This window comes from Myxocyprinus asiaticus, chromosome 30 (assembly GCF_019703515.2).
Source record: "Myxocyprinus asiaticus isolate MX2 ecotype Aquarium Trade chromosome 30, UBuf_Myxa_2, whole genome shotgun sequence".
NCBI classification, from domain to species: Eukaryota; Metazoa; Chordata; class Actinopteri; order Cypriniformes; family Catostomidae; genus Myxocyprinus; species Myxocyprinus asiaticus.
Window position 1 is genome coordinate 15,868,415 of NC_059373.1, and position 25,458 is coordinate 15,893,872.

Here is a 25,458-nt window from a genome sequence, read left to right on the forward strand (position 1 = left end):
TATATATTATATTACTCTTTAGTAAGTACTTGCATGGCGCAAGGCAAATACTTCACATTCTGTTCTTGTTTGCCAAGTTGTTGTTTTCCCTTTGCTGCTCTATGTTTAAAGTCTACAAGTTCATTTGCTGTCAGGGTATGAATCTATGACTGTTTCATTAAAGAGCCATATTTTGACAAATTCCTTCTACATTTGTAGAAAGACAACTAAACAGTCTATTCAGATTGAGGATATTGAGGTGTAAAGATCAATAAATAACAATCTAGTGAGATTACAGTTACTTTATTTGATCAAATATGGTAATGTGAACATACTTTGGTAATAAGTACAATTTAAGGCATGCAATTTAATACAGTGTACACAAATTGTACTCTGTATATTGCATTTCAGTTATGTTTAGTTAAATGGAGGCAGTTCACTGACCAAACAAATGTAACATAATTATTCCCTTTTAAGGACCGAAGAATGCTACATATTAACACATGTTGGCAAACATACAAAATGAGCTGAAGTACATGTTCAGGACGTTCCTGTTGAACACTTAAAGCATCATGTAAATTTACAGACATTTGTGAAAGTGAGAGTGCAAACATTATCTATGAAACAAATGTACTTTGTTTGCATGCTTTACCTAATAATGAGCTTTATTTAATTTGTTCTGTTACAACATGGCACAATGTTGCTACTGTCCTGATGGTACTGAATGACATCTGGGGTGCCAGTCAATAAAAATCATTCTGACTTACAGGAGATCAGGTGGACATTTCAGAAATGTGTGGTCTGAGATAATGAACAAATTGTAAAGAGACAAAATTAAGCATGCTGGTTTTGAAACTATATTAAAATAATATAAAATCTTACAAAAAATACCCACAAAGGCACTCATTCATTTATCACACTCTTAGAATAAAAAGTGTCTTGATTGTGTTTATCCTCTGCCCACAACTGCACCTAGTCTGTGTCTGAAGCCTGCAGATACAAGTTTATCATGCCAATACATTTAATTTAAAATATTAACATGCTTTATTGTGAAAAACTTTAAAATACGTATTAACTGAAACTGGGATCTGTAAACAATATGAAATGTCAAACCAGATGGCACAAAACACAAATGACTGGTTTCCCTGTCAAATTAAGCTAATAAAAAAATAACCTCTACAGGTGAGTAAATCACAATTGTAATTCTGTTCAATCTGCAACCAGACTTAATCTTAATCTTAATCTTAAAGTTTGAGAAACAGTCGCCATCAAATAAGCGAATGGATTCATTTGGAAATACAGTGCCTTTAATAAAATATATTCACCCCCTTAGTGCTTTATCAAATTGTAATTGTATTACTGCAAAGAACCATGATGTATTTAACTGAGAATTAATGCCATCAACACAAAGTACTCTTTAATGGTAAGGACAAAAATTTCAGACAATTAAAAAAACAAACAACTTAAATTAACACATAATGGTGCCATCAACTTGCACAACATAAAGGTGAAAAATATCCAAGAACAGTGATTTGTTAAAAGTAAAAAAAAAGAAAAAGAAAAGTTTGATGTGGGGGAAACAGAATTTGTAAATATTTTGCTCTTCATTTTAATAGTCTGACCCAACAACTCTCACAACCACATATAAGTTCTTAAGTCTTAGCTAAGTGTGATACAGTGAAAGTGCATGAAGAGTTCTGGGTAGGAGGAAGATGAGCTGAAGGAGGTGAGGAATCAACCAGCAATCTTCATGGGCTCTGTCACCAGCCTGGACCCGTCCCAAACCGTTATAAACTGCTCAGGAATGGGAAACTCCCTCTGTCGATTACATATGAATATATTTGTCAGATGTATGTGAAAAATATTTTCAAGCAATGCTTCAGCAATAATATCAATATTAAAAGCGAATGACAGCTTTTCTCTCACATTTTAGAGGTGTTGTTTTTTATGTTAAAATACTGTGGCTCCATGTTTGTTTAAGCATCTCGACCATCCCAACACAGGAACATTGGCTCAAACAATGGCTGAAGTTCTGGGTGGGCTATCTGATTGGTCAACAAATAGAAGATGGTGGAAGTGTTCAGGAAACCTTTCATTATTTTATATGGTGATGCTAGTGGCGCAAAAATTACACACTTCACTTTTAACCTTGTGCGACTCCACGTCCAAACGTGTGGACGTTGTATTTTGGCTTCACTATATGCAACGCATACTTTAAATGAAATAAAGCTGACTGAAAACTGTTTGCAAGACTCTACAATGTCATTTAAGGGTTAAATGTTTGCCGCACCGCATCACATGACATAACAGCATGACGTTGATTTCCAGGAAGCACTACTACATGTGCAGCGCCAACAAAAGTGCCTCTATTAAGAAACCTCTACTTTTTTTATTGAAACCTGTTTGGTTGTAGTCTGTAGTTTTGTTTGATTTGCTGCTTTAAAAACTCCGTTCATTTTTCACACGTCAGCGCGCTGATAAAGATGAAGTCCACATATGTGGAAATTAGGACCGTGTTCCCTCAAAAGTTGAAAAAACATATTTTTCAACATGAACACATCTGTGGGTCAATTCACTTCATTTTAATATAAATTTTGTTATTGTTTTATTTTGTTTACATTTATGCATTTGGCAGACATTTTACATTTACATTTATGCATTTGGCAGACTCTTTTATCCAAAGTGACTTACAGACCTACTTATTACAGGGACAATACCCCCAGAGCAACCTGGAGTTAAGTGCCTTGCTCAAGGACACAATGGTGGTGGCTGTGGGGAGCGAACCAGCAACCTTCAGATTACCAGTTATGTGCTTTAGCCCACTAGGTCACCACCACATTTTGTTATCACTGTGCAATACAGTTCTATTCATTAACATTAATAAATGCATTCTTATATGTTTACCATCCATTTTCACATTGAAAATAAATGTATTCATGCAAAAGCTGAAATATTTTGCTTTCAGAGGCTTTATATGGATTTAGGAGGAAAATAATGTGCATTTCTAACTTTTCTGAGACCAGTGCAGACAGACAGCACACAGAAGGTTAAATCATTCACTAAATAGGGACAAGGGAGCATCCTAAAGCTTTCTATGCAGCTAAGTGCATTCACTCCTAAAATCTGACCAAAAGTTCAGTTTCATGCAGATGATGTTTGGACCACTCAACATGTTTGGCAGACATGGGACAATGATAATCAGTACATAGATTCAGAATTTAATAATGCAAAAGTTTATTTTAACATGGTTGGTAGTGATTAGATGATGCTGGCCATTACTTTTAATCAGAATGTCTGTAACATTTCAAAAACATGAATAACCAACATTCCTGCACACATAATAAATTATTTGATGAAAAAACTTTTTATAGCTTGGTATTACAAACAATTTCACAACTTAGCCCCACTGTCCACATATATGGACATACATTTTTAGGAAAACTATTTGCTCTATAAATTATTATTATTATTATTATTATTGCTTGTTTATTAGGTGCTACTAGTTACAAATCAAAAAGGGAAATGGAAAATGCACACAACAGTCTTGCGGGGGTCTTAGGACATTAATATAAAGCAGATCAAATTGATCAAGTTGACAATTAAACATGTTCTTACGTTCTTATGAGATTGCCAGTGTAAATACACTTCCATAATCATCTTCTCCCTCAGGATCAATGATGTTCATTTCAGAGCTCTTGGCACAGACAGTCTCGCAGTCAAGTGAATCCTTGCTTAAGTAGACATGGCACCCCTCAGTCTTGTTAATGGAAATGGTAGGACATTTTCCCAATACTTGGGGGTGTATAAATTACACACAGTTATCCCTCAAATGTGAATTTAAAATTGTTGTGTGCTTTAAAAATGTAAGTCACTGACAAATTGCTACTGAAGGACAATAATGGTTATCAGATTCATCAATGTAAACTCAAATCATTGTGATAATTGTTGCTAAACTAGTTAGCAACTAAAATTTTTGCTTATTTTTATTTCAAAAAATGCTATTCTAAAAAACCCATTGGAAATTCCAGAGTGAACTAATGCCGATTAGCCTTCTGGGTTGGCTTACAAATTGACATCACAGCTAAAGAGCTCTTTATAAAGCAATGTCATGTAAAACATCATTCTCTTTTGTCATACATTGGTAACAGATCAACAAATGAATGCCACAATGCTATTTAACATTTGGACTTGTGTAGACAAGGATATTCTTTATTAATTCTCGCAGCTGTGGCCATTACTTATGCACATACATTACATTAACACATTCTCTTTTACAGTAACAACCTGGAGTGCAGATTGCTCACAGAACAAACACTTCAGACCGTAACTTGTTATGTACAAACATTTACATATATTCTAACCTGAAGTTGAATGTCTCTGGAGTTGATGATTTCAGCAATGCCCACAACATTGTCAAACACAAGTCCAAGCTTCTTACAGTTATCTGTGAAGAGAGAGGCAGACGTTACCCAGCCATGGTGTGCAGTGCTAGGATAAAGGAAAAGATAACGTTACAGAATAGGAGCAGCTGGTGTTAAGAGGTGCTCTTCTTACCAACAATAATGGAGTTGACTTTGCCTTTGATCTGGAGTGTGGAACTGCTACAACCAAAGATATAAACCACCTGTTTGAGCTCCGTCTCTTCTATCACCAGGTCATGAGCCTGTTCTTGGTACTCCTATAGGCCAAATGCACATAATAGATCCACATGGCTTCAATGCAAGGACAGGGTAAATTAGCCAAGTCTGTAGGTATGAGCAGGTGCATAGCAAGTATTATAACTTTAATACATTTCTACATTCATCCCATCCACTTTTTGTGAGATAATAACTATTTTTTGAAGATCCTAACCTTGATGAGTCTCCTGCACATTTTTATGCCTGTGTTTGTATATCTATAGGCACTTCTAAATTTCAGACATGCTAATTAAGATAATATTAAGATAATGTTGATAAAAATCGATGAAGCATGTATCATGATACAAATATTGACAAGTTGCATGTACAAAATCATGTAATTATGCATTTTTTGCTTCCATCAACGATAGTTCTAAAATGATATTGGTTCGAAAATGAAACAGCAATGGTCACCTACTTCAAACCATATGCTTGAGTAATCCAAAGTTTACCCACTGTATCAGGCTCATTTAAATGAAATCAACCCTTTGTTATAAAACTTTAAACAGTCAACCATTTGTTATTTGAAAATGTTGGTTTTATTTGCATTTTTAAAACAAATTAAATTAAAAATGTTTTAACTTTGGTAGTCGGTTTAGTTCATTCATTACACTCGAAATAGAAGGACGAGTCAGGCACATTGAATTGTGGGATGGGTGTTTCTGTCAGGATCTGATCATGTTCTGTGTTTGTGTTTTCATGTTCAGAGCGGAAGCCGAGTAAGGCGCCCGATCCCCAGTTGCTGCCAGCATTCATGGCCGCGGAGGCCGTTCCCCGTTGAGTTCTCTGAGGCCATTGACAACCCTGTCTTGTTCCCTGAAGTCATTGAGTCTGTCCAGTTCCCTGAGGCTGTCGATGAGCCCGTCCTACTCAATGTGGCCATCGAAGAGTCCATCCAGTTCCCTGTGGCCGTCAACGAGCCTGTCCTGTTTCCTGTGGTTTTTGACGAGCCTGTCCAGTTCCCTGTGGTCATCGAGTCGGTCCAGTTCCCTGAGGTTGTCGACGAGTCTGTCCAGTTCCCAGTGACTGTTGACAAATCTGTCCAGTTCCCTGTGGTCGTCGACGAATCCATTCAGTTCCCAGTGGCTGTCGACAAGTCTGTCCAGTTCCCCGTGGCTGTCAAAAAGTCTGTCCAGTCCCCTGTGACTGTGACGATCCTGTTCAGTCCCCTATGACCATTGACAATCCTGTCCAGTCCCCTGTGATCGTTGACGATCCTGTCCAGTCCCCTGTGACCGTCAATGATTCTGTTCAGTCACCAGCGGTCACCATCTAGTCTGCCCAGCCTCCTGCAGCCGACAAAGACCAGCTTGCACTTTCCACTGCGGACCGCCAGGAGGCAGAGGAGCCCACTGCTCTTTCCACCCACAAGAGGAGAAGGGGGAGGAAGAGGAGAGGGGTCCCTGCATCAGAGACTGCTGCAGCATTCCAGGAGGGGTCAGAGCCTGCTGCAGCTACTGCCCAGCCTGTCCCTTCGCCTGCGGCCGTAGTGTCAGGATCCTGACACTCATGTTCTGTGTTTGTGTTTTCATGTTTGGAGCATGGTGTCTAGGTCCTGACTCGGCCTAGTTCGGTTTCTGTTCTGGTTCGGGATCCGGACACTCATGCTCCATGTCTCGTCTTTTGTGGCTTCGCTCCTCTTGCCATGCGCTCTTCTGTTAGTCTTGTGTGTTGTGTGAGTGCACATGGCTGTGTTTGGTCCTTCATCATCATGTGCACTTGTGTCTGTTTTAGTCTCGTGTGTTAGCACATGGCTTTGTGTTTGTCTGCCATGTGCTTCCCTGGCTCTGCCTCCTCATTACCCTCATCACTTTCCCTCATGTAGTCCTTGTTATGTTAATTGTCTTCACCTGTTCCTCATGTGTCCTACTTGTATATATTGTGCTCCTTTTCCTCTTGTGCTTGTCGGATCATTTTGTTCTCATGTTCAGTCAGTGTTTTGTTGCTCTGTCTCTAGTTCGGTTTGTAATTTGTTTTTCAGTTTTAAGTTCTTTGTTTTTTTTTCTCTTTAGTTTTTTTCTCCCTTGAGAGTGTTTTGTTTCCCCTGTTTGCATTACTTATTTAATAAATTGTTATTTTTTGCCTCATTCCTGCCTTTGGGTCCTCATTCCTGACACAATTTGTGACAGTTTCTTCATGACGAAGGGGTTGATTTTTATTAAAACTAACAGGTTTCAACTTGAAGGTCACATGAAAACTTTTTACTAGGCCTTCACCATTTATTTTCTGTACTTTTCAAATGCCTTTTATGTATAGATTTGATTGTTTAGCCTTGTCCCATACCCAGACTTTCAATATTAAACTATGAAAATCCCTTATTTCATACATACAGTATATTAAATACTTTTTTTTTTTACGTTTAAAACTATGATAATCTATACAAACAGAGTGAACTAAACAAACCATTTCAATATTTATCATTTAAAAAAAAAATTGAATTACGACTGTCCAACTTTTTTTTCAAAAGTTAGTGTGCTTGTTATCCAAAACGACAAAAGTGTCAATAAAGAGCATGCTTGAGATGAAATATGAGACAAAACAAAGAAACATTAAGGTAAATATCACTGAGCAGAAAGTTTTTCATTTCCAATCACGCTGTACTTTGACCAAAATTATGCAAACATTTTGAAAATATCATTTAATTTGTATATATAAAAATATTGTGTGCATATAATATTTTTAATGAAATATTTTCATTACTTTCAGATCAAAATGACAAAAAATGACATAAATCTCCTGTGATGCGTGTACATATACTGTTGGACATTGTCTGTAGACAAATTAACCCTTAAATGAACACCTCGGGTTTTACTGACCTGGGACATCATTCCACCTCCTTTACCTCATCCATTTTTTTAGTATTCCTCTTTCTCTTATGAATGGTCTAACAATAAAAAAATGGCTAAATAAATAAATAAAATAGTTTAATCACCAAAAGTGCAAAGGGTCTTTAGTGACCTGAGATATGTAATAGTGTTGCAAAATATATATGTTCACTTCTATAAATTATATTTATATGCTTATTTTATATCTATTTAAGTTTGCTATTACAGGTTATCTATTTCTTTGTTTTTTACAAGACAAATGAGTGCCATATTTACAAATTACAACTATATAATGTAGATTTTTTGCACAATGGTGGTAAATTATCAGTATCCCATATGCATGTACACATACATATTATACATGTTTTTTGTTACTCAAAGTGGCATGATTGTTTCAGTGATTGACTTGATTTGACATTTCTATTTGATGAAGAAACAACATGGAAGTAAACTACAGCGAGTGTAACACATGAACAGTATGATATGGCTATTGTCATTCAGGTATACTACTGAAATTCTATAGGTTGTACATCTATTTAGACCCTGTAAGTGCCTGAGAAAATACATACACTACCGGTCAAAAGTTTTGAAACACTTACTCATTCTTTATTATATATATATATATATATATATATATATATATATATATATATTTTTTTTTTTTTTTTTTTTTTTTGGTTTTTATTTTAGAATAATAGTGAAGTCATCAAAACTATGGAATAATAGAAATGGAAATATGGGAATTATGTTGTGACAAAACAAAATCCAAAATAAATCAAAACTGTGTTATATTTTAGCATCTTCAAAGTAGTCACCCTTTGCCTAGAATTTGCAGACATGTACTCTTGACATTTTCTCAACCAACTTCTTGAGGTATCACCCTGGGATGCTTTTTAAACAGTATTGAAGGAGTTCCCTTCTATGTTGGGCACTTACTGGCTGCTTTTCTTTATTATTTGGTCCAAGTCATCAATTTCAAAAATGTTTTTTTTATTTTTTTTTTATTACATTTATTTATTACAACCTTTGGTTGTTACTGTATTATGAATTTCTTAATATCACCGTAAATATCAATAAAAATCTTTTGTGAAATGTCTCTTTAAAAACAGAATGGTTTGTGCTAAGTGAACAATGCTTTGGTTGAATGAATACTATCAATATGTGTTCTATGATAAACGTTGACCCCGTTTACACCTGGTAAATGATGCGTTTTTGGTGATCCAATCACATGTGGTCAGTGCTAAATCCAGGTCTAAACGGGGTCTAAAACAATTCGTGATTGGATCACGTAACCCACACACGAATGTGGTCAAAAACTGATAAGTACGCATCGCATTTGATGTGTAAATGCTAATCCGTCCTGTTTGCATCCTGGCAGCAGCGAAGCACCACCCCTCACCTGTCAATCAACCGCTGCGCTAAAACAAGAGTTTAAACTTTGCCGGTTACAAGCTGTTTAAAAGGAAAAAACATCCGATCAGAAAATTAAAAAAGGTGGATATATACACAAGCATGAGAACTTCACAGATTTTCTTCAGTGTGTCTGAAATCAATATGCAGGGACACTTATGAGAAGCACGAACATCTGCAGCTCAGGTTAATACAGGTAATCCACTAAAATAACCGACATTTCTGCTTGAAATGTTGCTTTTGTGTTTAGATAAAATTTCAGCTGCATCTGGGAGAAAAAGCGTGCCATTTTTTCATGCTTTCTTTGTTTTTTCTGACTTTGTTGCGCTTTAATGTCATGCAGTAACACACTGACATAGTGACTGATGTATGTCATCATGAAACAGAGTCCCACCCTCGCCTCCAAATCCGATCACAAGTGGTCACAGGAGATGCATTTAAATGACCAGGTGTAAACAGCGATGTGTCTCACCTGACCACTTGTGATCAGATCACCCGTGACGCATCTTAATACCAGGTGTAAACGGGGTCTTTCTCTATTAATCTGGTACTGAAAAGTAGTTAATCTCAGCCATGTGTTTTTGGCACTATCTGAACAACTGGGAAAATCTCTTTTAACAACATTCAAAGTAAAAGAACAGATCTGCATAGCACAGTTGGCTATTGTGTTACTCTGACTGCACACTTAAGCCTGTTTCACATTGTCAGCACAGCTGCCATTGACAGTTGCTCATGGTCCCCACTTCAACACTTAAAGTGGCTTAAACAACTGTTGCACACTCATCTTTTCCTGTCTTGTACAAACACACACACACACACGTCTAATCCCAATACTTGTGCTGATGTTCAGCATGGGTTTAACAGTTGGGGAAGTCCACCTCTGACCCTAAAGGTCAATGTCTTGTTAGAAGGTGAAAAGTCACAGGGGCCTAAACAAATTGTTAAAGGATGTGGGAATCACGCAGAACAAAGAGTGATGCTGAAACATGGAGTTTGATTGTGTGTGATATGTATTTAATGTGCAAGGATATACAGAAATAAACAAAGTTTACTAAAAGGTAAAATGTAGAATACATGAGAGGAGAGGTTAAATTACGAGGAGTGTGTGTGAGAACAGGTGTGTAAGCCAGAGAGACACTAGGCTTTTGTTGGGGACATTTCTATGGTTAAAACCCCCCATGCAAAAAGACCCTGAGGACCACCTGTCCACACCATACAGTCCTCCACACACTCAGACACTCACAGCAGGAGGAACAGCAGACACACAGCTCGTGAGGGCTCTCAGGTTTCTGTTCGAGACACACACACTATTTTGCCCCCTGACAGGCAGAATTTAACATCCCGAAACATCTCAGAACTAGGGGGGAACTGTATATTCTCTCGAAGGCCTTGTTCTGAGTTAGCTTTACACAACGGATGCAAAGCAGTACAAATATTTTCATTAAGAAACTAAAACAATTGAGAGAAACTTGTGTCCCAACATGGCAAAACATATATATATATATATATATATATATATATATATATATATATATATATATATATATATATATATATATATGTAAATGTTTGTGGACTTTTTATATTTTTTTATATTAAAATATACCAAAAATATTTATACAAATACATGTATACTTTTATAAAATAAAATATAAAATAAACATTGGAAAGCAATATTACACAAGCAAGAGTGACGTTGTGTCTATATATCAGCATGACTGTGATTCAGCCTGTTGTATATATATATATATATATATATATATATATATATATATATATATATATATATATATATATATATATATATATAATTTATTTTATATTTTGAAGGTTTAAATAAAATATTTTCTATATTATGTTTCAAATACATTTTATAAAAATATCTGTATGAGTCTATGTTATCCTCTGAGGTGTGCCACTTTCTTTCTAAAACTTTTCTTGAAACTTCCATAACCTTCTGAAATAGCATACTATAAGTCAACAAATTGTTTGTCTGAATTCAGTAAAAGAAAACACACAAATGGAAAGGAGAAAACTGGATAAGCAGAATTCTCAAAGCTGACAGGTATAAATCTAATGGCACTGGTTGGACAGCTGAACACATCAGTGAAGCTGTTAATTACCTGAGATTAATTTCTTTGTGCATTCAACCAGCCCCTTTATGACTAAAAAAGGAAAATCCGCTTTGCTTTATTCCAGTTTTAACTTTCCCTAATTTGAAACTGAAACAAAATATCTGAACCAAAAAAGGCCACCTCTGTAGTAGAAGCTTATTGTACAAGATATGTATTGTTGTTTGTTGTATGTTTCTTTATTCAAGTATAAATACATAGGAAACAATAGTTAAAATAAAAAAAACATGGACGATATAGAAGATAAATGCATAAAAAAATGTAAGGTGTTTAAGAATTCACTAACTTCTATAATGCTTTTTAATGATTTATATATATATATATATATATATATATATATATATATATATATATATATATATACATACACTGTATTGTGACGAAGAGGAGGGCGGGACCGGGCCATGAGGACATACGCCTGGCGCTGAATAGGGCTAATCAGCCAGGAGGGAGATAAAGACGAGTCGGAGGCGCCAGTTAGAGAGAGAGAGAGACACACACACACGTGGCCGCGCTGTGTGTGTGTGTTTATGTTTGTTTTATGTTGTTTTAAGGTTATGTCATTAAAGTTTACTTTGACTGTTCTGCTGGTTCCCGCCTCCACCTTGCCCATCTTACCCCATTACATTGGTGCCGAAACCCGGGAAGGAGAAGGGATGCGCTGTTGAAGAGTCCTCACCGCTGCCATCCTGAAAGGGGAGCAGCTGTGGCCGTCTGCCTGGGGACGGAGGGGTCCCTGCTGGCCACCGAGAGTTGGAGAAACCGCTGTCGTCTGCCAAGAAAGGGGAGGAGCTGTTCCATCCGCCAGGGGTTGGAGGACTCACTGCAGTCTGCCAGGGGAGGAGTGAGCTGTCCAGGAAGGGAGGGGAGTACGTCATGCCGGGGGTTTCAGGAAGCCATGCTGTGTGTGTTTATTTTTGTTTTATGTTGTTTAAGTTTATGTCATTAAAGTTTACTTTGACTGTTCTACTGGTTCCCGCCACCTCTTGCCCACCTTACCCCATTACACGTATGTATATATATATATATATATATATATATATATAACAGGAAGGGGCCATCCCCAAACTGTTCCCACAAAGTTGGGAGCATGGAATTGTCCAAAATCTCTTGGTATGCTGAAGCATTCAGAGTTCCTTTCACTGGAACTAAGGGGCCAAGCCCAGCTCCTGAAAAACAACCCCACACCATAATCCCCCCTCCACCAAACTTCACAGTTGGCACAATGCAGTCAGACAAGTACCGTTCTCCTGGCAACCGCCAAAACCAGACTCGTCCATCAGATTGCCAGATGGAGAAGCGTGATTCCTCACTCCAGAGAACGCGTCTCCACTGCTCTAGAGTCCAGTGGCGGCGTGCTTTACACCACTGCATCCGACGCTTTGCATTGCACTTGGTGATGTATGGCTTGGATGCAGCTGCTCGGCCATGGAAACCCATTCCATGAAGCTCTCTACGCACTGTTCTTGAGCTAATCTGAAGGCCACATGACTTTGGAGTTCTGTAGCGATTGACTCTGCAGCAAGTTGGCGACCTCTGCGCACTATGCGCCTCAGCATCCGCTGACCCCGCTCTGTCATTTTACGTGGCCTACCACTTCGTGGCTGAGTTGCTGTCATTCCCAATCGCTTCCACTTTGTTATAATACCACTGACAGTTGACTGTGGAATATTCAGTAGTGAGGAAATTTCACGACTGGACTTGTTGCACAGGTGGCATCCTTCACAGTACCACACTGGAATTCACTGAGCTCCTGAGAGCGGCCCATTCTTTCACAAATGTTTGTAGAAGCAGTCTGCATGCCTTGGTGCTTCATTTTATACACCTGTTGCCATGGAAATGATTGGAACATCTGAATTCAATTATTTGGATGGGTGAGCGAATACTTTTGGCAATATAGTGTATATATATATTATAATTTGTCTTAATATTATTGGAAGAATGCACCTTTTTCATTTAAGATGATCATGTGTAAATAATTTGGGTCACTTTTAATGATTTTATTTAGGAGATTTCATTTTCAAAAGTAAGGCATAAAAACTACTCAAAAATATTTTATGTAATTTTGTTACCATACTTTTTCCCCCCATGCTTTTTTTTCGATATCACATAGCACTTTTTACAGTGTAGAAAAGTGCAGATTTGTTTATGAATTTGAAAAGCAAACAAGTGATAACTTATGGTTAGCCCAAACTAATGTGGTAATTCAAAGTCGCACTCACAGTCTTGTTCCAGACGAGTCCAGTGGTGTGGTGCTCCTTAATGTAGGTCTGCAGTTCAGTCCAGATGCACAGATAGGAATGCACCCACTCATGACAAGGGTCACTGGGGTAAGCAGAGACAGGTGAAGGAAATATTAGGGAGCATTCAACTGTAACATGATTTCAAATGAGCAAATAACAAGTATGATGTTTGTATGGGAATATAATTGTATTATATAACATTTCATGAATGACAATATTGTGAGGGAAATTCACTATGCGGAAGGTTTGAGAAACCTGCTTGAATTTTTTTTTTTTTTTTTTTTTTTCATTTTTGCAGAAACAAATTTCACCTTTAAGTACCATGTTGTCTAGCAAAGTACCACTGTAATACCACCTACTACCTATCACTGTACTATAGTAACCACTACAGTACATTTTTATCAGGGGAATTTCTCATTAACAAATCAGATTAACATAACCTGGTATATTTTGTATATTGCATATTCTGTATATTTTATATATACTTTATATACTATTTTTATTGTATGTGTATTCTATATTATGTGTATGTGTATTCTATACTGTGTGTATTGTATACTGTACATTGTAAATTATTATTTGTATATTGTGTTGTGTGTAATTGTGTATATTAGTTTTGTAAATTGTGCTGTGTAAATCTGATTTTTATTGTAAATTGGTATATGTCTTATCACTGACACGACTGCTATGTTGCTCGGAACTGCACCCAAGACTTTCACCCACTATTGCACTTGTGTATATGGTTGTGTGACAATAAAAGTGATTTGATTTTGATTTGGTGTAAATAAATAAACGAACTTGTCTTTGTAGTCTTTCAGCACTCTGTTCGTGTAGAACATTGCAGCATCATTCATCTCCTTCACCTAAGGCCCTGGTTTTTGATACTGCAAGACATGAGAAACAAAAGCCATAGAAAAAAAAAAAAAAAGTATCATCAATTTCTGTTCCAGCTGAAGCACTGGAATACTAATGCATATATATTAATCAATTACGTGACTGCGGGCCGGTGTCGGACGATGAGAAGAAAAGCTTTTGAGAAGGATGTAAACACAACTTGAGAGAAAATACAGCAAGTGGTAGTTTAACGCTAAAGAATGATAGAATCCAGATCTTTCTCGGTCCAATTCCACATTGTAGAGATTAGATACAGCCATCCATGGTATGAAGACCTCCATGTGTATGGTTCCAAAAGAGTTTACACAATAGAAAATAAATAAAAAATCAAATATCAGTTTGGTGGTCCATTCAGTCCATGGAGGGCTTTCATCAATTCACCATTGTCTGATGACTGCATGATAAGGCACAAGCCATGACCAATTCTGAATGTGCAAAGCCCTAAGTGACTCAAAACAAATAAAAGATTGCATAAGTCAAACCAGATGCTTTTTGGATCAATTAGAGGCATTTAAAAAAAAATTCATACACACTGCATCTCTGAATGTGGCAATTACTGCAAATTTTGTTTCTGTGTTTCATATATAGTAATTGATAGCTAATAAAAAGAACAAAATTAATGAAATAAAATGGTATTTATTTCTACATAAAATGTGTTCAAAGAGCCCATTCCCATGTCTTCATTATATTCCGGTCCCTTAGGTATGGCTCGGTCTGGCTTCTGGTGATGTTTTCACCAATTTTATCATCCGACAAGCAAAAATAGTAAGTCCAATTGCTTGGAAAATTAATACCACATCTCTCCACAATAAGTTGCACAATTTGAGGTATCACTCATGTCCACAGCACAAAATGGTGAATGACGAGTCACATGCCGACATTTAATACTTAGGGTAAGGATTTTGCAAAACCCCTTTCTTACAGTATGGGCAATAATAATAGTGATGCAAGCACCAATAATAAATGTATATTTGAATACAGTAATTCGCCATTCTGCTATTTCATTTTAAACAATGGCTCAACCATGAGATTTGTATAGATCTGAGATCTATTAGAATATCTTCAACAGTTATCATCTAGTATCCTCATGAAATATCCATCATGTTGTTATAATACAATCAACTTGCTTTAATAATTTGACTAACCCAGCATCCCCAGCAGGCATCCGTTCTTCATAACACATTTATTAAGGCAAACAAAACAAGATTTTGTGTAATGTTGTACAGTTCGCCCTGCTTTATTAAAACACTCAGAGAATTCGAGCCAGAGGCTCCCGAGTGGACGTTTAATAGTGGGACCTTATTTTCCAAAGAAAAGTCCAGAGAGCTTCACCTCCCTCCCACTCAGCATTCCAGCTCATGATGGGGAGATCCCCCTTGCCTTGTAAGGCCCTGTACTGTCCTCATGTTTACAGTTTACCCCTGAACAAGGGTGGGAGGGAACACACTGTTTTCTTTGTTAAATGAACGTTTTTGTATTTATGCTTGTGTTCCAGCAGTTGCCATGTCCACTGTTTCAGTTCTTTTCCTTAACTTGGTGGGAGAATGAGGACGATTTGCTTCTCTGCACTAAAAATACCTCTCTAGGACTCACTGGCCAAGGCTAAACCCATGTTTGACTGCAGTGAAAGGGCACAAAATCATTCTTGCTTGTAATGTGCTTTACCATCACCTTAATACCAGGCTCTCGATCAAACTAAATGGGACCACTAACAGGTGATGTTCTTTACCGGAGCCAGTTGAACAGTTACAACAAATTCAAAACCAAAAGTGCTATTTTTAACTTTTACTCATTTTAGGTTTGGAAAGAGACATTTTGGCCAAAACAAGATAACTATTTATATAACTTAGCGCTGCATACAACTTTGACAGCAAGTTGGCTTGTTTGTTGTCATTAGCAACAGTAGGCTAAAATTGTGCGTTTACATTTGTGTTTTAGACACTGGCGCCGGAACGAGTTTTGAAGTGGGGTGGGCAGCAAACTGGGCTGGTTGTGACATCATCACAACAACGTTCCGCAGTCAATATGGCCAATTTATTAAAAAAATAACAAAAAAAAAAAAAAAATGAATATGGCCAATTTATACCAGACCAGCTTCCAACATTGTCAAATCACGTTGACTGACTAGTTATTTATCAACATAAACAGTTCGAATGTTGATGTAATCAAACTAAGAGATTCAAATCTGTTTCCGTGCCATCCGGCACAGAGAGAGACTGGCTATACACTTGTCATTGCACAGTTCATACCTTTGATGAAGCAGCTGTCTTCGGTTTCGGATACTTCTGGAACACTGTATTGGTTCAGCTGTGTGTTCTTGTGTATAAGTCCCTCTTTTTTATGTCTATTAAATCGTCTGACAGTCGTTTTATTGTTTGTGTCTGCATTTAACAACGTTACACAAGCACAAAATGCCCTGTGTTTTATACCTTTTTTAAAACAGCATATTGCATTCGACATTGTGTGACATGAAGAGTTAAGGGTTAAAGTTATTTCCTCATCCCCAATAATAGGATACAAAGCAACATTTCTTCATTATCCTATTTTGTCTAATGCTGTTGACTTTAAGACTGAGATATCAATCTTGTCTTACTGTGAATTAAGTCAAATTTCCTTCACTAACATGAAACACACATAGGTTATAAAACCCGTTATTTTACTTGTTAAACTTGATAACTGTGCAAACAGTTTATCTTGATAACATTGTGAAAAGAGTATCTGGTCATTCTATGACATACAAATCATATATTGCAAGTTATAACTACTTACATTAACATCTGGACTTGTGTATACCAGAACATCTCCTTATTGTTCAACAAACTGTCTACAAACAACATAGAATGGCATTAACAGCAAGTCAGCGCGCCCTCATCCACTTTCATTCATTTCTGGCTTTTTTTTTTTATTCAGGTATCTGGGCTTTTGTAGATTAGTGAATCGATCAGACGTCTGCATTTTTTCACTTTTCTTGGTGCAAAGGGCAAAATGGCACGTTTACCTATTTAACCTTTTCATGAGTAGGGTCTAAATTCCTCTGCAGTGCCCCCTGGAATGAGTTATTTTTAAACTTGACACTGCACAGCCAGTAGAGGGGGACAGAGGGTAGACGAGTATTTTTGTAATTTATAAAAAAAAAATTTTTTTAATTACTTATTTACATTTTTGTTTTCTTGTCATAAAAAAATACTGTATATAATATAGTAAACGTGAACAAATGTGTTATGTCTGTTGTACTTTTTTTGTTTGATTTATTTCGTTTTTATTGCTGTAAAACACAAATGAACAAATAATATCAGCAGTCCGGTTTGCCTATACACTGTTTGACATCTCAGACATTGTGTGTGTGTGTGTGTGTGTGTGGGCAGGTTTAAGTGGTTTACGAGGACATTTTTTTAGGTTAATTACAAGGTAGTTACAAGGGTATTCTGCTATAAATGTGGTTTATGAGGACATTTCTAGTGTCCCCATAAATCAAATTGCTTAAAAAACATACTAAACGATGTTTCTTTTTTAAAATATAAAAATGCAGAACGTTTTTTGTGAGGGTTAGGTTTAGGGGTAGGGTTAAGGGATAGAATCTATAGTTTGTATAGTATAAAAATCATTATGTCTATTGAGAGTCCTCATAAGGATAGCCGATCCAACATGTATGTGTTTGTGTGTGTGTGTGTCAAGCGCTAATGTGAACAGACTTGGCTGCGTGCATCGGATATTCATGCTCAATCAGCATGTTTTCACTGTGAGTATACAAGTTTTAAACTGTTATCGTGATGCTTTTGTGATCGTTTGGCTGTCTGTTTCAGAAAACAAATGTATTATATGCCTGAAAAGACTGTATGAGTAACTGTTTGAGCGAATATAAATCGCAGACGCTTAACCAGCACAGCCTGTGTTGGCACGAAAGCCGATTTAAATCGGGCAGCTTGTAACGTAACTGGCTGTTACAGAAAAACATATGTGTGACGCTACTCTGCGGGGCCCAGTTATTAACTGGCACATATGTGTGACGTTACGTATGAAAGGGTTAAATTAATATCAGATGCTAAAACTACACCAAATTATAGTCCTTACCAGGAATATAATTTAATGTCTGTTGTTGTTAATGCTTGAGGACTTGCTTATTAATGAGGTACATCTGTGCGGGTTATGGGGATTGTTTGGGGGTGACATTAATTAACATTTAAAAGTTATTGGGGGTTATAGTTCTGTTTTAAGTTCAGTTTAATGTTAATTATGTCATTTTATGTTATGACATGGGTTTATTTTTTCGTTACCCTGGGTGAGATTAGTGTTCCTTTGAGTTAGGTGTGATACTGTTTGATGGACATCGGAAAGCATTTTGGAGCTTTGAGTCAAATGAATCAATTGTTTTGGTATATAATTCAGCTTGTTAAAGCGCTTGAAACGTCACACACTGGTGACCAGTGCTTGAAGTAGAAGAAAAAAAGTGCAGGTACTCTCATGTTAATATTAAATTTGATTTTATTTTTGTGTAAATGATACTCTGAGACCGTTTTTGTTTACAACGTATGTTTATTTAAAAATAAAACAATTTGAGGGTTATAGGGCAGGGCTCTTCTACTATTTTCTTCAGAGGCAAGAATATCCAGTTGAAAACTCAGTGGGGGCCAGACATTTTTCCATATTTTTCTCACTTTATTGTAACTAACATGTTAACATGAAAAACAAAACACTGTTAATAATGTGTGTTTGTTTATATTATAGTCAGGGGTATTTAATTAATATTTAAGGTCTAGACATAAATTCCTTTTTAAGATCTGGCTAAAGAACAAAATTGTGTCGTTGGAATTTGAGGGAGGACCCAAAGATGCGGAAGGCAAAATCGAGCATTTATTGAAAATACAAAACAGCAAACAAAAGATCTCACGATGGAGAAAAAAAAAAGAAAACTAGAACAAAACTAGATAAATGGAAAACAGAAACTGAAAAACAAGACAAAATAGAACAAGTAAAACAAATTAACTGACCAAATGACAACAGCTCACATAAACAAACTGACTGGGAGACGAAACAAAACAATCTGGCAGAGACATGAGGAAAGAGGGCACAATATATAGAAGGAACACACATGAGGAACAGGTGAAACTAATTAACATAGCAAGGACTAAATGAGGGAGAGTGATGAGGGAACAAGGAGGGGACGCACATGGCAAGACAAACACAAACCAAACAGACACAAGAGCACATGGCGATGAAGAATCAAACACAGCCATGAGCACTCACAACACACAAGACATGGGAACCAGACAGATGGACGGCTGAGACTGTCACATTCCTGCCACAACAAAAATAAAACGAGACCAAAGTAGCAGGATCATGACAGTTTGACCTAACACCCTCAAATAACCAGTAGGTTTTGATTAACTTTACTTTGAACATAAAAATGTACAATGCAGGGTTATTATCCTCCCATTCTCTATTAGCGTTTTCTTGTCCTGCACATATGGTGAATTTGTGCAGGAGACAGATATTTGTGCAGATAATCATTGGTAAGTGGAAAACAAACTGATTTGATGATGTTCGGGATTGAGAACTCTGACACATGTCTGATTATAGAACAAAAAAAAATCATGATATGCATGTTTGCAGGTTTAATGATGCTTCATGTTATCACTTTTAACAAGCACGACAATGAACAGATGAGACGCCCGTTTAACACTTGAAGAATGCAGAATAAAAGCATATGTTTATGTGTATTTTCTTTAAAGATTTGGTTGTCATCATTTATTTATCTTTTGTTGTAAAAGGTTGTGCATATGAGCTGGCATCACTTCTGTAAAGTTGCTGTGAAGTATTTTCTAAGTCTGTAGTTTTGACTGCACCTGCTAGCTAAGCAATTTGCATAAATTCATTTTGATTGAATAAGACGCAATAAAATGTGCTCTCCTAAAAGTTGCTGGTTCATACTTTAAAGAGCAGTGTAACTGAACTAAGCCCAGACAAGCTTAAATACGCTCTGCTGATGCTGTTACACTTGCTTCTGAGTGTTGTTAAACTCACCGCTGAGTTTTGTGCAGAGAGCGCTCAGTGTTTAGACTGTGATACAATTTTATCAGAATCTGGTCAAATAAATTGGTGGTTCGCATCAAATCATCCACTGTATTACATTAAATAAAGAAATTGCATCATACCGGGAGACACTGAGAAGTGGTGGTACGCAAGAAAAACTGCTGGTACTCTGTTGACTAAATAAGAGAAGTGCAGGTATCGCGTACCGGTGAGTATCCACCCACTTCAAGCACTGCTGGTGACATCTGCAGGTGAACTCACTTGACTTGGGCAGTGTGAATCAGGCCCTGATGCATTGATTCAAAACAAGTGATTCATTCGAATTTCGAAACTTTACGAAACGAGTTACTTAAGCATCCATCACTTATTTGCATTTGCTGAAGCCTGACCTAAAGAGTGTTTGAGCGAGACATCGTGTTGATCATTATTATCTATCAAGAACAGGAAAGAAATGATTCAAAGCAGCTAGTAGTCACTCCTTATCAGTCAATTCCCAGGCTAAACTACTATTAATGCATATTTTTATGTCAGCCGAAGTTCAGTTGAGGTGTTGGCTAAAAGTGGGGGACCCGGCCACCCCCACTACCAAACCAACCCCTTTCCCTAAACCTTTAAGGAATATTCAGAGTTAAGCTCAATCGACAGCATTTGTGGTACAATATTCATTACCACAAAAATTCATTTTAACTCGTCCCTCCTTTTCTTTACAAAAAGCAAAAATCTGGGTTACAGTGAGTCACTTACAAAGGAAGTGAATGGGGGCCAATTTTTGATCGTTAAAATACCCACTTTTTCAAAAGTATAGCCACAAGACATAAATAATAAGCATGTAAACATGATTTAAGTATGATAAAATCACTTACTACTGTATGATAAAGTTATAGCCAATTTTACAACTTCGTTGCCACAAGGATATTATGTCAACAAACCCTAAAACCCTAAAATGACTGTAAAAATGGCAATTTAAAAACTTCAAAAATTCAGCACATTCACTTCCATTGTAAGTGCCTCACTGTTACCTTGATTTTTGCTTTTTTTTTTTTTTTAAGAAAATGAAGTATGAGTTTAAATTAATTTTTGTGGTAATCAACATTATGCCACAAATACTGCTGATTGATCTTAACTTGTATTAAACCAGGACTATTCCTTTAACCCTAAATCTAACCAACAGTGTAATAAAAACAAAAACAAATGTGAGATGAAAAAGATGAGGTTTTTATTTATTTATTTATTTATTCATCCCTTTTCTCCCCAATTTGGAATGCCCAATTCCCAATGCGCTCTAAGTCCTCGTGGTGGCAGAGTGACTCAGAGTGACTCGCCTCAATCTGAGTGGCGGAGGATGAATCTCAGTTGCCTCCGCGTCTGAGACCGTCAATCTGTACATCTTATCACGTGGCTTGTTGAGCGCATTACCGCGGAGACATAGTGCGTGTGGAGGCTTCACGCTATTCTCTGCAGTATCCACGCACAACTCACCACGCACCCCACCGAGAGCGAGAACCACATTATAGCGACCACGAGGAGGTTACCCCATGTGACTGAACCCACCCTAGCAACCGGGCCAATTTGGTTGTTAAGGAGACCTGGCTGGAGTCACTAAGCATGCCCTGGATTCGAACTCTTGACTCCAGGGGTGGTAGTCAGCATCTTTACTTGTTGAGCTACCCAGGCCGCAAAGATGAGGTTTTTAAAGTTAATGCTCTTTTGAGTTTTACATCAACAAAACTGACTTCAACTGATTGTGTCATAAAAGCAAATGCGACATGAAAACATATTTGCTGAAGCAAGCAAGGTGCTTCCGTTCACTTGTGATTTGTGTGAAAGTGAATTAAAATCATTGCCGTTTTAGCACCTTAAGTGTTTATTTCATCAGGAAACTGCCACGATACATACAACAAGCCACGTAAAAATTATTTTGCAAAAATGTAGGTATAGCAACATGATCCTATGAGACCAGGTTGCATGAAACTATCTTGGGGGCCAAATGTGGCCTATGGGCAGGTCAGTAGTTTGAGACCATTGCCTTAATGCCTTGACCTAACTTCAACCTCATAAAAAATCATATAAAAAGTGAGAGAAAAATAAACAGGTCAGGCAGAGAGTATTTAGACAGGATATGTTGCCACATGGTGTATTTTTACATCTATATTTACTCAATTTGTCACTAAAAATGTGACTCATGAATTTGGTTATAGTGATACCAATGAGGTTAAACTGCCGAAGATTGTTGTGGTTGCCATGGTGTGAGTTTTTGCGTGTGCATCTGTGAGCATGTAACAAAGTGATAAAAAGAGAATGAGGGAGGGTGCGTAAGAGAGAGAGAGAAACATATTTACATAAATTCCACCCATAATAGCATGCGCATGATTTTCATTTCTGCAAACAAAGGCACCTCTTTCATCCACTGCTCAGACATTAATGCCCTTGTTAAGACGCTGTCCAGAGTGTAACGGTCTCTGTACCTTTTCTGCATCTTTGTGAACTGCCCTTCCCAACATGATCAGTTGAAGAGCGGGACAGAAATAGCCTGCCTATCTCCAAGCTATGAATGGAGTCAGACAAGAGTTAAGAGCTTTCTCTGGAGATTACGAATTACACAGAGAAAGTGAGATTGCACAGAAGAATTAATTCACACATTAAAAGAATAGTTCACCCAAAAATGAACATGCTGTCATTATTTACTCATCTTTAGGTGGTTCCAAACCTGTATGATTTTCTTTTGTATGTTCCTCACACAAAGCTATTGTATGACTTGGAATATAGCGTATGAATCATATATACAGCTTTTATTACATTTTAATGGTGCGTTGCTAGGGAGTGTTGCTTAATTTTTGTCATTTAGGAGCTTGACAGCCCCAGTCCTCATTCACTTTCATTACATGGAAAAAAGTAGCTGGATATTCTTAAAAAAAATCACCTTTAGTGTTCTATGGAAGAAAGAAAGACATACAGGTTTGGAACAAATTTTAATTTTTAATTTTTGGGTAAAGGAATAGTATTTACCCTAATGCCATCTCAAACTCAAAAGACTTTCTTTTTTCTGCAGAACACACAAAGGTTTTTTGAAGGTTGAATGATTTTTTTTGTCCTTACAATGTAATTCAATGGGGTTCAAAACTTTCAAGCTCCAAAAAGAACATTAAGGCAGCATAAAAGTAATACATACGACTCTTCTGAAGCGATATGATTTCATTTTTGGAAACTTTTGGAACATGCAAACTTGCATACATCAAATGCAGGGATGCGCTTTATAGTCAATAAGAAATGTTTGCTTTGTTTTCACCCAAAACTATCATCTTGCTTAAAAAGACAAGGATTGAGCCACTCTAATCCAATGGAATACCTTTATGCTGCCTTTATGGGCTTGAAAGTTTTGGACCCCATTGACTTTGTAGACAAAACATCAAATCATTCATCCTTCATAAAATCTTTGTTTGTGTTCCACAGAAGAGAGAAAGTCATTCAAGTTTGAGATGGCATGAGGATGAGTAAATAATGAGAGAATTTTTTATTTTTGGTTGAAATCTTCCATTAAGCACACAGTTGTTTTAACTTGAAACCACTACGACAATGCACCTGCCACAAATGTTATGTGTCATATGCACAAGATAAACAAAATACACAGTAAGTACCATTTAAAAAGAAATGACAGAATACCGGACTCAAAGTGACGTGAGGCACATTTTGACAGAGCACTGCTGCATTAAAAGGGGAATTAGAGAGAAACAGCTGAAATTTGCAGGCCTCACAAACACTCCACATCCAGCGACAGGCCCATCACATGACCTGGGCTACAGACACACACCAGCTCAAATATAGAACATGCCCTTAAAAAGCCACAGAATGTAAGCTCAGTCCCACACACACATATACAGAGAGAGAGAGAAAAGACAGAGGTGTAGGGCAGCTGTCCAGCATCTCTCCTTGGAGCTTCACACACTTCACCTACTGATGGAGGGGAACAATGGCTAAACATAGTGTGTGTGAGTGTGTGAGTGAGAGAATGTTTGTGGGCAATATTTATATACAGTTGAAGTCAGAAGTTTACATACACCTTAGCCAAATACATTTAAACTCAGTTTTTCATAATTCCTGACGTTTAATCATAGAAAACATTCCCTGTCTTAGGTCAGTTAGGATCACTACTTTATTTTAAGAATGTGAAATGTCAGAATAATAGTAGAGAGAATGATTTATTTCAGCTTTTATTTCTTTCATCACATTCCCAGTGGGTCAGAAGTTTACATACACTTTGTTAGTATTTGGTAGCATTGCCTTTAAATTGTTTAACTTGAGTCAAACTTTTGGGTAGCCTTCCACAAGCGTCTCACAATAAGTTGCTGGAATTTTGGCCCATTCCTCCAGACAGAACTGGTGTAACTGAGTCAGGTTTGTAGGCCTCCTTACTCGTACATGCTTTTCCAGTTCTGTCTACAAATTTACTATCGGATTGAGGTCAGGGTTTTGTGATGGCTACTCCAATACCTTGACTTTGTTTAAGCCATTTTGCCACAACTTTGGAGGTATGCTTGGGGTCATTGTCCATTTGGAAGACCCATTTGTGACCGAGCTTTAACTTCCTGGCTGATGTCTTGAGATGTTGCATCAATATATCCACATAATTTTCTTTCCTCATGATGCCATCTATTCTGTGAAGTGCACCAGTCCCTCCTGCAGCAAAGCACCCCCACAACATGATGCTGCCACCCCCATGCTTCACGGTTAGGATGTGTTCTTCAGCTTGCAAGCCTCACCCTTTTTCCCCCAAACATAACAATGGTCATTATGGGCAAAATTGACATCATTTTCTGGAATTTTCCAAGCTGCTTAAAGGCACAGTTAACTTGGTGTATGTAAACTTCTGACCCACTAGAATTGTGATATAGTCAATTAAAAGTGAAACAATCTGTCTGTAAACAATTGTTGGAAAAATTACTTGTGTCATGCACAAAGCAGATGTCCTAAATGACCAGCCAAAACTATAGTTGCTAATATGAAATCTGTGGAGTGGTTAAAAAATGAGTTTTAATGACTTCAGCCTGTATGTTAACTTCTGACTTCAACTGTATACAGTATACATGAACAGGAAAAAAAAAACTTATTTCAGAATTATAGCTGAACTGAACTGGTGTGTGTGTGTGTGTGTGTGTGTGTGTGTGTGTGTGTGTGTGTGTGTGTGTGTGTTTGTCTCTACTGGAATACTACAGAGATAGTCACTGGACTTTTTTTTTTGGCATTTCTAATTCAGGTTGAGTGTTTTTCATTC

The 25,458-nt window shown here is 37.1% G+C and overlaps 1 pseudogene; it reads right to left on the bottom strand.

The window, feature by feature from the left end:
* Nucleotides 1-275: 275 nt before the first annotated feature.
* Nucleotides 276-25,458, bottom strand: part of LOC127421648 (adenylyl cyclase-associated protein 2-like) — a 57,301-nt pseudogene continuing 32,118 nt past the window's right edge.